The sequence below is a fragment of the Typopeltis vanoorti genome, chromosome 20, assembly GCF_054136105.1.
Source record: "Typopeltis vanoorti isolate ZY-2024b chromosome 20, IOZ_Tvanoo_1.0, whole genome shotgun sequence".
Classification (NCBI taxonomy): domain Eukaryota; kingdom Metazoa; phylum Arthropoda; class Arachnida; order Uropygi; family Thelyphonidae; genus Typopeltis; species Typopeltis vanoorti.
The window spans coordinates 99115060-99131861 of NC_143568.1; positions in this window are offsets into that span (position 1 = coordinate 99115060).

The following is a 16802-nucleotide window of genomic DNA, read 5'->3' on the forward strand; positions in this document are numbered from 1 at the left end:
ATAGGAGGATGGAAGTCGGATAGGGAGATATTTAATTTCTATGGGTAGGGTTTGGGGATTTTTGAATACCATTAGTTTTGTTTTTGTAGGGTTTCTATATATGCCGTTTTCAGTTAGCCAGTTAGAGATTTGATTGTGTCGTGTTGCATAGGACTACCATCTTCTCTGATAAATATCTTTTCTGATATATCTTTTCATCTTTTCTGATAAAATAATAATAATAATAATAAAAATAATAACATGAGGAAGGCGATTTTTTCAAGGAAAATCTTCTTAATTAAATAATTATAATACCGGATAAAAAGCACTTCACATATGTATTAACCTACCATATAATTTTTAGTCTCATTTTAGTGTTTAAAATAATGTAACATTGACTTTTCAGTTATTTATTATGCTATTTACATATATACGGAGGGGGGTTCCCAACCACAAGAAAAACACTGGAAGTATTTATTCATTATTTTCATCAGATTTTGCTAAATTAATTAACTCTTCAGAAACAGTAAAATCTGAAGCTGATGAATGTTTCCATTTTTCTTTTGTCAAAAGGAGTTCATTTATCAAAGGAGGTTTTTTTTTTTTTTTTGAGATTTCATTGCGTGAATCTACAGCCAACGCATCTTTTATAAGACAGTTACATTTAGTGCGTCCACACTGTATTTTCTTAGCAATTTCACTATCAGGAGCAATTGTTTGCAATAGGAAGGGTATCCATAAGCACAAAAGCAGATTGTGTTTGGCATCGAGGGTCGTTCCGTGGGTTTGCGACTCCTGAGTGCAAAGTCATCGTGCCCCCCCCCCCCCCACCACCATTAAAATTTAAAGGATCCCGAAGTACAATAACACGTTACGAATAATTTTATTATACTGCACATTAAGAGGAATGTATATTAAAATAAAGAAAAAACGCAAATAGTAAAAAAAAACTTATTTTATGTAATAAACAAACATACTCCTATAATGTAACATGGAACATGACAAGAAAAGAAGAGACTCTCAGAATAACTCGGCGTGCATCAGAACGTAGGATTTGTAACATTAGCAAAATGGACCATGTTAGAAACACGGAACTAAGAAAGATCAGGCATAAAAGATATGATAACTGCAGTATATGAAAGCAGGAGGAGATAGGCAGGTCACATAGCCAGACTCAGGAATAACAGATGGACACATAGAATATTCAACTGGCAACAAGAATAAAGAGAAAACCAGGAAGACCGTTTACAAGATGAGAAGATCCACTAGTGAAATCTATGGGTATAACATGGAAGAGAGAGGCTCAAGAGCGAGATCGTTGGAGGCATCTTTGTGACCTGCACTCATGGAGAAATATTGAGTGAAACACAGGTCCATCAAGAAGAAAACTCAAGAAACTCCTAAATGTTTGATAAGTGTGCTGAGAGCAGTGATTAAAGTAAGTTGTGTTGAAGCTCGTACCATTTATTTAACTACCCAGTGACTCAGCCCCTCACTGAAATCTCTCATATTGGAAGGGTTACAAATATGCACAAACAGTTCAGTGTATTATTCATTCCCTATTTTTTTATGAACGTGTTCGATTATATCGCCCCTAAATTGTGCCGCCCAGGTTCATTGTACTCTTCGCATCCCTGAACGGAAGGGACCTGTCTGCATCATATGCACATAATCTTAATTCTGCCTCTTTAATTTGTTTTTCCGACTGGTATTTGGATTTAAACAATGACATTATTCCTGGTGTGCTTCTTTTACATTCTACATTCTGCTAGTGTTTTGGAGTGTTTGCATAACGAATCAATAAACATTTGCTATTATTAATGCTTTTATCACAAAATTTACAATAAGCAGTGTCTCCTTTACTTTTACTTGAATAAATCAAGGATTTAAGAATGGGATCCTCCAACCATTCTTCTTTGAATTTTTGCTTATATGATTTTTTCATCTTTTTAGATGAACCTTGCAAACCTGAATTTGAATCATAACTATTATCACTTTCTCTTTTATCTGAATTACCTGTGTGAAAAGTGGTTTCTTGTGAGTGGGAAGGGCTGGCATTGAGATCTTCACTTTCAGTGGTTCGTTTATGTATTTTACTGATTCACGTACTAGACATTTCCCCCTGAGATTTAGAATCAAATTTAAATTTAGAAAGTTTTTCTTGTCTATGTTTAAAAGTAAAATCTAAATAATAATATTTTCGATGAAGAATTAAACAAGTTTTTGTTAATAAAATTAATAAAAACACTGGACTTCTCATAACGCGTGAGAAGTGTTTGAACAGCGAAAAATATATTTTCATTGGCTAATGCCAGTCGGATTGCGTGAGAAGACTATATATATATATATATGTTATGTTTTATGACATTGCTTTTATATATGTTGTAGATACAAGAAAAATAAAAGTATGCAGGCTATTTTGTATATTTTTTGTTAATTACATTTTAAAATCTCTTTTTAATTATAAATTTAAAAGTTATTAATTTACTTTAAATTTTATTTTTTATTAGAGTTAAAAATATAAATCAGAAAATTGATATAGGCGCTGCAATATGTAATTTCAAGAAAGACGCTATTTTAATATAAGATTTGTAATTCATGCAGTTCTGAGGATTTGTTTTAGTCAAAAGCAGAATAATCTTATTGTGGCATGAATGCACATAGCAATATTATAATTACTTAAAGTTCATAGCTAAATTTATTAAATTTTCTATATTAAGAATTTTAAAATTGTTTGTTATAAGTATAATTGTAAGAATAATTTTACGCTTCAATTATTAAATTATTAGTAATAATCCCCAAAATTAAAAAATCTTGAATGTAAATTAAATAAACCATTCTTTTGTTATGAAATTGATAGAACTAATAATTAATTGTGAATGGTGAATACTGTACTGGGCGTGGACCGTGAGATGCGGGGATTAATAACCTTGGAGGGTAATGGATGGCAATGCTGTTGCCAATGAAGTTCTAACTGAGGGCTCGGCTATTGCTGTTACCCTCCTGCCATGATCAGAGATTTAATAGTTCAATAACACCTTATCCCTACACTGTCCGCTACAGATAACGGGAAAGATGAAAGCATTCTTGCGCCCCTTTAAGCCAGTCCTTATAAGGAATATAAGGATGAATACCGTACTTCTAACACTTCACTTTATCTATCAACATTCAATTATCAATTCTTGAAAATCGAAATTTCATTAAACAAAATAAATATGTATGCAAAATTAATTAATTACACTATTTTTTTATTTTGATTTTAGTGATCATAAAGTCAGCTGATGAGTCACAAAAAATATATATACATATGAGATGTTGTTAGTTATTTCTAAATGTTATAAGTGTACTGAGCAAATACATTGCTACAGTGATAAATATGGTACAATTTTACCTCTATTTGCGTTGTTGGTCGTATTGTTTCTTGTATTGGTTCTTCATCATTAGGTTTCATCTCTTTTAATTATAACACCCGCAGTCGATCTCTGATTAAGTAATTCTGAAATGCGCAAACTAACTAACAGCTTAGATGTTAGCTTATAATAATATCTCTCTTTGATCTCTATAAAATAATTGAATATTAAATTCATACGAGATTAAATTCATATTACGTTTGTTAGCTGCGTGTGTTCCAAGAACAGTTGCAAATTTAAACTGTATATTCATCTCAGATGTTTTTGCTTTAAATTGTTCCAGTTCGATTTTCATGCTTTTATGTTGTCAATAAAGAGGCACGTGCGTGTGTGTGTGTGGGCAGGGGTTTTTTAAATCTTTTATTCAATTTTTATTCGATATAAGGGGAATCCCCAAATCATTATCATAATAAGTTACAATTTCCGCACTAGCTAAAAATGAATTATTTTTGTCCATTTTACATTCCATTAATTTATTAATTTTCTTTTATAAATAAAAAGATGTATTTAAGTTCAATTAAATTCTTCTTTTTTAGCTTAAGCATGTATAATTTTTTCTCAATATATAATGTTCTTATTAAATACATAAGAAATTATGAAAATTAAAATTAATTAAAACTATTAAATTAAAAGAAATGAAAACACTAATTAAAATGAATCTTTATAGAATTAATATTCAATTAATGATACCAATTGTATGATATTTGTAGGTAAGTAGTGAAGACTATTCTTGCCTTTTTCAGATTAATTTTTGCTTTCCCGTTGCTTTAAATTACATTTTTTCCCCCTCGTGAATATTTCTCCTTTTAGTTAATGCTTTTCTTTTTATCTTTTATTCATATCAAGCTAATTCCTGAAGGGATGGTTTAAGAAATCGTCTAAGGAAAGGATAATTGTTAACCGTAATTTTTAGGAAGAACGGGAAAAAAGTAAAATAATAAAAAAATATCCTGTAATGGAAGAAATGCATTGCGAACAGAGTTGTGGAGTTATACTATTATTTTTTTTTCTATAGCAGGTGCCTGCAAAGCGTCAAATATTCAACTGCAAAGTTGAATATTGTTGTACATTTCGTAATAAAATAAGATGTCTAATATTTCGTGAAAACTGAGCATTTAAATGTTTTTTACTTTCCATTTTAGGTTGAATTTAAAGATCGTGTTCAATTAATTTGTTTTTGGATTCCAATCCCAATGATGATAGAGTGGATTGAACGTCTAATAAAGACGAATAAATGGAAAATCCATAGTTCTAGTCTGATCGAATTATTACCCACCTGTCCTTTTTTTCTTAAAACAAAAAATAAAAAACCTCTTAAGAAGTCCTGTTTCTTAACTGCATTTTAAAATTAATTTTTATTTAATTAAAATGGTTTTGGAATATTTTAAATATACTATCTAACTTCAAACTTCTAAGAAACGATATTAGAAATTTGAAATGCAAATTTGCTTGGATATTGCTATTGCAAAAGATTTTCAGTCGGGAATAAATTTACTGTTTTTGTAAAGATCATTTTTCTATTCGGAAATTTTAGTTCGTATTACTGCAAAACAAACAAACCAGCCTGAGAACACACGTAGAAGATAGCCACAATAAAGATCCTTCCTAAACTTGGTTATTGAGATGAAATCCTAAAATATTTTATAAGAACAATCATTTAAAAGGACATCTAAAGAATTTTTAAGAATAAAATTAATTAATTAATCAGGAATGAGTTAAAAAAACTGCACCGAATTCACTAAGTAAAATTAGTTTCGTGACATTTATAAGAAATAAAAATCAGAATCTAATAGTCGTGTTATGGTTGAGAATAATGTTCAATTATTTTGAAATATCTTAACACTAATTTAAGAAGATTTCATAAATGTTATAAATTATACATTTTAATAAATTTTACCTCTGAATATTAATAAAGAAATATTTATTTTATTACTTATGATATTTATTTATTTATTAATTGGAATAACTCATAACTTAATTAAACCTAACTATAAACTAAATCACAGTTAAATTTTATCTTCAGAAGAAATTAACTTGAATTATAAATTAAAATAACCCTGAAAACAAATGAAAAGAAACAGGATAGTGTGTAAGTATAACATCATAAGCGTAAAATTATTCTAAGCAGTTAGCAATACACCAAAATTAATTCAATCTAAATTACTTTGAAATTAATGAACAAAGAAAATGTAAGTTTATGGAGGGCTTTTGAGTTTTGTTTTCGTATGTGACGGATGTGTTTTCACAATGCACTTCATTAAAAGATCTGTTTATATGATAATACAGTGATATTTCTTCAGCGCAGTTTACTTGCAGCACCAACAACGTGGAATTCTAGAGCAACCTCTGTTTAACATCAACGGAAGGTAAGACTTTTAGTTTTTTTGCATCCAATTTCTTCAGGCCCTCTCCTGTTCCCCGCCCTGTGCCCGGTAGTTGTCTTCCCACTTTTAAAAGGAAATTTCCACTGCCGGCATACACTTGGCGGTTAGAGGGAACAGGATAGGTTCTGTTCCCCGCCCTCCAACAAAGTATAGGCCTAACTATGGATACGCCATGCGATGATCTCAACTTTAAATAACTTTTGGCTATATTCAGACATGTAGGCAATCTACTACATACAAAATGGCCAGGAAAAGTTGTAATTCGCCAGATCAAAGAAAAATGGTCAGCAATCGCGGAGACGATGAAGAACTCCAACATCAAATTTATATCAGCTAAAAACACCGCTGAAGGAATCCTAATCCAACCAGAAGGAGCATCGGACTACTGCCAGCTCACCGGAATTATGGACGAACTGAAAGTCCAATATCACACGTTCCAGCTTAAGAGCGAAAAAAAACCTAAAGGTCGTCAGAGGTTTGGTAGAAACCATGACAGCTGAAGAATAGCTACTGACCTAAGATCAAGGCTTAGAGCCAATTAAAATCTCGCGCATGTACCGAGCAGACAAGCACCCTATGCCTCTGGTCTTAGTGTAGATCAGTAATGATCAGAGGGAAATTTATGACCTTAAGTGTCTGCAACTTAATTATCAAGACCGAAACTCTGAGAAGGAAAGGATCTGCCGGACAATGCCACCGTTGTCAAAAATATGGGCATACACAAAAATTATGTACAGCAGACTACAAGTGTGGAAAGTGCGGTGACAATCATCCCTCGCACACTTGCGCCAAACCACGGACCACATCTGCTAAGTGCGCAAATTGGGGCGGCCAACCTCAAGGGCTGCTCACTTTACCCATCTTACTTACAGAAGACTAGGGAGGCGTTAACCCCACCCACTCAGAAGCTAGGCACGCAACCTGTGCCAGAAATTAAAGCGCTGGATGTTACACCCGAAAAATCCTACACCTCTGCGGTATCTTCACACAACAAACCACCATCTAGCAGCCAAAACTCAGCAGCGAATTTTGCAACCACATTAGGAGAGATGCTAATGGCCGTTAGAAACACAAATCCCAGCCAGGCCGACACCAACAAATTTCTCAAGAATACTCAAGTCATCTTCTCCATGATCAATGAATAATCAGACCACCACAACAAACTCTATACAGATCGCTTTCTGGAATGCAAATGGTCTCAACAACAAAATTTTGGAACTACAGGAATTTACGGATCACTTTCAAATTGATATTCTCCTCATTAATGAGACTCATCTACGGCCCTGCGATAACTCCAAACTGAGATACTACTGTTTAGTCAGAAATGACCGGCTCAATGCCAGATGTGGAGGCACTGCCGTCTTTGTCAAAAAATATATCCATTACAATGAAATTAAAAAGACCACTACAACAAATCTTGAAGAAACTTGCATAGAAATGCATACCAATAATGCAGGCAACTTAAAAATATATTCCGTTTACAACCCTCCAGGCAAAACTCCCTTATCCTCTGACCTCTCTCAACTACTCGATACAAATGAAGCAACTGTTGTGGCAGGAGATCTCAATTCAGGGCATCCTCTAAGGAATAGCAAGAGCTCCAATAACAACAGAATGACTCTCTATAATTTTGCTTTTTTGAGAAACATTGCAGGCCTTACTGAACCAACACACTACGGGCCGTTTGACAGATATTGCTATTTTCAAAAACATTTCTCATCAGTTCCAACTTCAAGTGGTTAATGAGCTCGGCTCTGGTCACAATTGAACTTTTAAGCCTAGGAGGGGATCCTGAACTCATTCCCAGCCAGTCACATACTAACTTTGCAAAATTCAAAGCTGCAGTCAACACTATTATAGACTCGGCATCTAATATCTTCTCCCGTGAAGAATTAGACGAGGCAATCAACAATCTAGAAAATAAAATTCAAACTGGCTTATCTGCAGCATCTTCCACTTTCATCCCAGTTCAAGTAAACCTACTCCCAGAAGATTAAAAATGCATCTTATTTTATTTTGCCTAAATAATTTTATGCAATGAAGTTTACGTACAATTTGTATTTTTATAAGTTTATACTGTGTATTTTGTTTCATAGTTTATAAATTTTCTTAACTTATATGAATTACCTGAATTAAACAAAAATATTTTTGTTGGATATGTAATTATTGTTTATATAATTTTAAAAAAAAAACGATTTCGGAACATAACCCTATCTTTGCTATGTGATCTGAGTCTCGCATAACGCGATTTACATAACGCGGTATTTCTATGAAACCTAACATCCTCGCTATACGAGGGTTACCTGTACATTAAGCTTTGGTTTTATTGAATCTCGTGCCATTATATAAAGGAAATGACAGCTCTAACATAAACTAATTCACACAAAAAATCAGAAGGGTTAACACAAATAAGGTAATCTCAAATAAATATTTTCCAAAACAAAAACAATATATATATATAATAAACTAGAATAAATACAAATAAAAAATAAATGCAGTAATTAGTATTATCCATTTATCGACTACTTTAAATAAGTGGTTTTGAATGAATTTCAAAATGAATGATTTTTCATGATTTTTTCATACTTTTATTTTATAAAATAGCTATAAAAAGGTTTCAGAGACAGTTGCAGTTACTAGCAGACAGTGTAATATCCCTATAGTAAAGTCTGCTGCATATTAAAAGAATGAAAAATTCTGTACTTCATGACTGGGAATATTTTTGTCAGATATCAAAAGTTATTCAAGGCATATAGTGCAAGGTCCAGGGCCGGCGTTACCATTTAGGCAAACTTGGCAACCGCCTAGGGAGCAAGCATGAAGGGGTGCTTCTACGCTAGATTTAAAGGAAATGGTAGAAAATTTTGCAAAATTGAAGGCAAGAAATATTAAAATTTGATTTTCATATATTATACATATTGTATATTACTTCGTATATTATTAATAAAGCATGCCAAAATAATTTTTATTTTTTATATTTAAAATTTCATTTTAAAAAATATCCAACTTGTGAAATAAGGGGCGCACTTGTAAACTTTGCCTAGGGCGCAAAATAACCTGGCACCGACAGTGAGTGCACCTTATCTCATTTTGCACTTAAGATACGGCTTATAAATTGGGAAGAGTCAACAACAAAGAGAATATTATTGTTCATTATAAGAGGTTATATATAGTTAGGGGATATGAAAAACAATAATTGTTCTGCACACCCATAACAGCTAGAATCATCTATAATAGTATCAAAAGCAATGATACTGTGCAACAAGAAATATAATTCTCTAGGATTCAACTCCGTAATAATTTTTGCTCCTGATCCTTCATAAACAAATTCAGAGAAGATTCATAAAACATTTTGCACACCATGAGCTGTTGAGATCTTTTGTCGTCTGGTTCATCACAAAAAGCGAGAGAAAACAAATAAAACGTCAGCTGCGCCATCTAGTGTTGGATACTTTTATGACAAGAAGCGGTCAAAGATAGTAGTCAAACAAAATTGTTTGATCTACTTCAGATTTTCATTTCAACAAAATGTACTGTATAAACTTATTTATATGTAATTATCCTGATGATTTTTTTTAACTTTTAAATTCCGTTGCAAGAAATGCTCTCTTTTTCGATGAAAAATAAAAAAAATCTAAAATTCATGATACTTGAAAGTATCTTCACTGATGAGAAAACGATTATTTGTATCTTTTATATTTACAGCAATTAAGTGATATGTGAAAAAAAAAAAAAAAAAAAAACTCTTGGGATGATTTCTAAAGGAAACGGTAGAGGGACAAATTTATCGTTGATTGAATACTATACGCATTTGAGATTGGCTATACATTACTTATTTCAATCAAAAAGAGATTAGAATTTTATAAATAAAAATATAATAATTTAAAGAAAGATTTAAAATAAAAAAAGTGTTGCTGAAATATTTTATTAGTTTTCAAAATTCTTAAATAAAATCATATAAATCTCGTATACCTTTTTATAATTATATTAAACTTCTTATAATAAAATTTTATACGGAACTTTAAGTGTTATTCGTGGAAATCTGCAGAATAATTGACGGGTTAAAGTTCTGTTTTATTATATAACTCCAAATTTCTTATAAGTCCAAAGGCTTTTCTGGGAACTTTGTTGTCAAAAATATGAAAGTTTCTGAAACTTTGATTGTTATAATTCATATAAAACCACAGGCTAATAACCAAACCTTCTTATATACCAGGGGTGGCCAGAGTTTTTGCAGTAAGAGCCCTAGTTACCTACCAGAAATTGTTAAGAGCCACATCCCAAAGGTCTATGCCAATCATATACGTACACGTATAAATACAATATTATTTATAAAGAATAAGGGAAAAAAAGTTTTTGAAACATTATATTTATTATTACATTTTTTTACGTGTATTTATATTTTTTATTTACTCTTTACTAGTAGAAGGTTTATGGATTTCTAAGTTAGCAACTAATTTTTGATCATTTGGTTTGTAATTAGTAATTGAACTTCTTATTAATTCTTTCAAATGTTGGTTTGTTAATCGAGAACGATACTTGGATTTAACAAATTTCATCGTTGAGTACAGTGGTTCAACATCATACGTCGATCCAAAAATTGATAATAAACGATATGCTGCACTTTTTAAATTTCTGTTCTTTATGGGAGGTACACATTTCCAAAATTCATTGATTGAATTTACTGATTTATGTAACATTTTAAGACCTTCGTCTTCTTGCATTTCTATTAACTCCAATTCTCCTGATGCCGTTCCAGGAAATAAGCTTTTTAAAAGCGGGAAACCGTTGTTAATTATATTAATTTCAAACAGATTTAATAGAAATGCGATATGTGGTTTTAATTCTTGTAAGTCTACAAACCGTTCTTCAAAAACGAATAAAAATTGCTAATTTTGGTTGATCTGTAATGTCGGTTGATTCGTCTAGCACCAAAATAAATGCTACACAATCTTTTATACCGTTTTCTAATTTTGATAATAAATCCACGTTTATTTCTGAAATTCGAAGTTCAATTGTATGTCGTGAGGTAGGAAAGTCAGTAATTAACTTTAAAAGTTTTGAATTATTAGGGTCCAGTGACTCAATTGTATCAAAAAGGTTTTGCTTAATAAATTCCCCTTCGGTATAATGCTGTTTTGCACGTGTGATGTTCCATGATATTTTAAAACTAGCCTCTATTACAGTTTTAGATTCTTCAGTAAATTTTGTCATGAAGTTAATTTGGTTATTAACTGAAGATTTCAACGATTTAAGTTTTCAATTCGCATTTCAGATTTTTCTGGATATTGAGACGAAAACTTCCGATGCAATTTTTCATAATGACGTTTAAAATTCCTTTGAAATTTCTCACTGTTTGAACTACAGATGAGGCAAAACACTTTACCATTTTTCTCAATAAAAGCATAGTCTTTTTCCCATTCTTCCTTAAAATTTCTAGGTTGGTCGATATACTTCGCTTCTGTTTATTCTCGAAAGTCATGGTGCAAAATATTCTATAATAAAATTTTAAAAATAAAATATTAATATTTTAAATCATTTAGAATTTAAATTATTACCTTTTTATTAATATAAGAATTACGAAATTCAGTAATGTATATTTTTAAACTTTCTGACAAGGTAATATAAATATAACTACATTGCCGAACAGCATGTGAACAGCAAATTTTATCAAACCACTCAAAAACATTGGCCAATAGAGTAGAAAAATACTGCTTATTAGGGATGGCAAACAAACATCGATTATTTTTTAGAGAAAAATATCGCTTTTTTCCCCTTTTTTTGGCTTTGCGTCGAGTTTTTTAAAATTATTATCATCATTCAGAAAAATTTTATTAGGTGATTGCCCCATGTCTGCTAGAAAATTAAGAAAAATTATAAATATTTTTTATTTTTAGTTGAGCCGCAATAAAACTTAAAAAGAGCCACATGCGGCTCGCGAGTCGCAGTTTGGCCACCGTGGTTATATACAACAATCTCTCGATTAATGCGTTTTGAATTAGTGCGTCATTTTTATACCTAAATACAATTAATGCGCCTCTAAAATTTCTGGCCCTATATACATCTTAAAAATAAATGTTACAGATTTCAATAATTTTCTAACTATACATTTTTTATGGCTAACTATTTTAAAAAATCATTCGCCAGGAGGAAAATCCTGGCGAATGATTTTAACTTAGTTACTGATTTCAAACACTTTACAAAGCTATTTTCTAATGGAACACTGCACTATTTCCATGTACAATAAGTATACTATGTTTCAAATTTTCCGACAAAGTTTATGTCGTCAGCTAATTATATAGTATTTTGCTGATCATATCTCGTGCCTCCTTTGCGATTGTTTTCTTTACTTTTTTTTTTTTTTCAACCTCATTACGAGTAAAAGAATTAGTGAGCAAAAAAGTGGAAATGTGAAAATGATTCGAAAATAATCTCACTGGAAGAATAGATTGATATAATAAAGAAAAATGAATAAGTCGTGTCCAGGGCAAAGATAGGACAAGAACACAAAATGGTTAAATTAACTGTAAGAGCAATTTTAAACAAAGCTGTTGAGCACAAAGAGAAAGGTAAGACTGCTCCAAGTTCATGATACATTCAGACCACTCGAAACCAAAGTATTATAATGATTGAATTAGAGAGACTTCTTTCTACATGGATCGAAGATTGGAATCAAAACCGGATCCCGCTAAGCACTGACCTTATTAAGTCTCTTTGAAACCTTGAAAGAAAGGGCTATCAGTACTGGGTGGTGTGAACCTTTCAAAAAGAGAAATTGGCTACATAATATTCGAATCACAGGCCAAGCTGCAAGTGCAGATAACGAGGGGGCCACAAATTATCTAGAGTTTTGAAGAAGATTGTGGAAGACTGGAGGGGAGGAGACTATTGTAACTAACAAATATTTAATGTCGATGAAATTGACCTTTTTTGGATGCGAATGCCTCCCAAGACTTTTCTGGCCAAATGAAAGAAATTTCAGCCTTGTTATAGCAAAGGATAAAATGGCTCTAGGTGGCAATGCCGAAGGTGATCGAAAGTGAAAACCCATGGTAGTTTATAGGGCACAATCTCAAAGGCATTAATAAATCTTCCCACCCCGTTATTTGGAAGTCTAACAAGAACGCACGGATTATTAAAGTTTTATTCAAAAGATGGTTCACAACTCATTTTCGTCCAAAATTGGAGAATTTTTGCAAACAAAATAATCTTCATTTTCCTTGCTGGACACAAAGAGACAGAAGTTTTCGCATGACGAAACCCTTCAACTTATTGAATTATCATCGGACAAAGGACTGGAAAGTACTTTTAATTTTATGCGTAATTCGACTTTCTGCATAAGAATGAAAAATGAATATCCAAATTTACATGAAATAGCAGTGAGATTTCTTCTTTGATTTTCCATACCTTCGCATTACATATCTTCGTGAAACTGCATTTTCTGCCTTGACTGTGCTTAAAACGAAACAGAGGAAGCAACTTTCTGACTGTCTCCGTTTGGCTATCACTTCAATTCATCCCAGAATTAATAAGCTAACGGACAGAAAACAGCAACAAAAGCCCACTATCCTAATAGCAACCTTCAAAGTCTCAGTTGTAATAAAAGAAACTAAGTTTATCTTTTCAATAACTTATAACAGCGGTGTTAAAGTGCTGTGTTTTTGATTAAAAATATTAAGTAGTGTTAGAACTAGTGTTTAGAATATAAAGATTCATACATTTTTATTTAATTATATTACACACTTTGCATATGAAAATATTTGACGTGTGTATGTAATAATAAGTGTTTCACTAACAAGTTGACATCCTTCTGCTGCCTCCCCTGTTCAGCTCACTTCTATGGTGAGTTACAATGCATAAATATTTTTCTCCCCATCGTTTTTTTTTCTTGTTCAAACCAACAATATTAAACTCAATAATATAATAATTAATTTTACACTGAATAATATTATAAATGTTTGGTAACCAGAATTCCCGGGATATGTCAATGAAAATCATCACAAATTAATTTAATAATGTGTGCCTGAGGAAACTACAGTATGCTACAAGATTTCATTAGTCCGGTGATTGATAACTAATTTAAATGTAATTTTATATTTGTCAACTGGCTACAACCACACCGTATACATGAGTGTACTAATACTCTTTATGATTATGCTATAATTAATTATTAATATTATGTTAATTTAATGTATGAACTTTAAACAAAAATGGAAAGGTATTTACCAGTAAATTTATTGGGACCGGGCCCTCGTCTTATAAAAAAAATAATTTACCAGCTCGGGGTCTCACAACGGTTGAGAACCAACCACTGCAATAGAATAAACACTAACAAAATTGGCACTGGAAATTCTCGCACTCAAAGACAGAGGAATTACAAAATGTTCGTAAAAAACATAAATGTTAACTCTTTTTTTTACGAATTCAATAAATATTATTACTAAAAGAAGACTTACGTTTCCCAATTTTAATTTTATTTTTTCCTTATTTAATAACTGACAGGGGGCGCATTTGTGCCCACGGGCATAAGGTTGAGACAGCTGCACTATAAGAAGCGGATTAGAAACAGTTTCTTTTTTTCCTTTATAAATAAGACGGAATTCGCAGTATTATTTATTGTTCAAAATCTTCTCAGACGAACTGGATAACTCCTTTAATTTATTATATGTTATGTAATGAATTTGCAGTAAATTGATTACATCGTGTTGTGCTGATCTACGTCTGTGCCCTCTTCGGATCAATCTTCCGCACAAACAATTTTCCACGACTACGAAACATTCGTTTTTCTTCAACACACATCCACACATTCTTTCCTTATTTTTTCCCCTTAAATAGTTGCGCACAGACGGCAGTTACGTACTACAGGTTCTGTAACCTCTGGAATCAATTAAATAGAAAAACATCGGAACACTGGATAATCAACAAAATCTTCACTTAAAATGCAGAATCGAAAATGCTACGAAAACAAATGAAACATCGCAGTATTCCGGAAAGTTGGGTCACCGTCCATGCACACGAAGCACTCTTTCTCAGTCCGCTGCTGAAAAATATCTCCACTGAATTTGATTACGAAATGAGCGTCTTTCGCACTAAAAATTTACATTTTTCGAAATATTCAGATATGACATGAAAGAAGAAAACAAAATGAAGACACCGAGAGTTTCCTAAGATTATCTTTCTTTTTTTTTTTTTTTAAGGAAGGCATCCCATTCGTTTTATTGAATGCATTAATATCATCCTTCGGAAGTTTAGAAACTGACTTACTTTTTAAACTCTGATTTGAAAAAGGGTTTACTACAAGACAACATTTAACACGCATTTTACCAACTTTGATTATATCGAGAAACCTGTGGAGAATTCATGACTAAACTTAACAAACGTGAACCACAGTATTAGGTTTTTATTGCGTAAATATTTCGTCCTAGGTATCTCAGGACATCAGTACAGTAGAACCATACTAGGAATGACACAAAGGACGGGGTGCGTACAATGGAATCCAAATTGCGTGCAGCGTCGCGTTGTGGCCTAAACTCAAATTACATTAAATTAAATAAAAATTAAGTTATTTTTACACAATTTTGTATGACAATTTCCCATACTTTAGATATCAAGAACATCATTGCTGTTAAGATTTGGTCTGTGGAATAGGGCTTCAGCACTTTCTTTATATAAGCGTTCATATTTATCTGAAGATCTGTGTAGGAGTTTTGCCTTTTCCCAGTGGATCTTGTGGTTTGGGTTTTCAACTCCGTGTTGAGAGAGGCCAGATTTATGCGGTTTGACGAGGCGGATATGGTCTTGATGTTGCGAAATGCGTTTAAAAACTGATCTGCCTGTCTGTCCGAAATAAGAGAGTTTACAGGAGCATGGAACCTCGTATACACCAGGTAGTAGCTTAGGTGAAAGTTTGTCTTTGGGCGAAAGTAACAGGTTGTGGATCTGATTGATGGGTTTGTAGGTGGCAATAAGATTGTATTTCTTCATAATTTTCTAACCGTTCAGAGATGCCTTTGATATAAGGAATGGGAATCCTGTGGGGTTGTTCTTGTCTAGGTTGAAGTGCGGAGAAATTGCTGATGATTTTTGCGTTGCTTTTGTATTGTATCCATTTAAAGTAACTGTGTTTTTGATTATTTCCAATTCTTGTTTTAGGGAATCCTCGGAGGAGCATAATCTGTGTGCTCTGGTTACCAACGATGCCAGATTTTTGTGAGGAATGGTGAGCAGAAATATGGTGAATGTAGCGACCTCAAAATGTCGGCTTGCGATAGACAGAGGTGGAGATGGAACCGTCTTCTTTTCTTTGGATGTGTAAATCCAGAAAGGGGATGCCCTGTGGGGATTCTTTTTCTAATGTAAATTTGATGATGTGTGGATGAAGAAGGTTGATTTTTTCTAAAAACTGAAGTAGCTCTTGTTCGGAATGACTCCAGACTTCGAAGATATCATCGGCATATCGAAGCCAGAGTTTTGGTTTGGGTTTAAACGAAAGATTTTTTTTTCTTCACGATGTTCTATAAACAGGTCTGCGAGGTTGGGTGACACGCGAGACATTTGCTCTCTTGCGTTTTTTGCCTTAGGAGAGCTTTTGAGCATCCAGGGATTGGGGTTTTCCCGAGTGGCCGCTATCTGGGGCGTGTCGGTGGATGCTTTACCCTTGAATATGAGCGGTTCTTCTCATTGGTAGGGTGAGCCTGTCACTGAGTAGACCCGCCTCTGAGTTAAGGATCGTTTAATGTTGGGCGATCTGAGGGAACGCTGGAGCTCTTGAAAGGCCTCCCCCCGCACACAAACAGGGAAGAGGACATAACACACTTACATGAGACATTAACTGAAATAGTTAAAGGGGTGCTTAACCACACTAAAATTTTTCACATGACTAACAATTCTCCTTTTCGCGTTGCCACTCTGAATATCAACGGTTTGCGATCGATCTCCGCACAGCTCGCTGTTTGAAGACTATTTGGACTTCATCAGGTTCAAGTACTATTTCTGCAGGAGACGCATTTTTATCAGTTTTCAAGACATT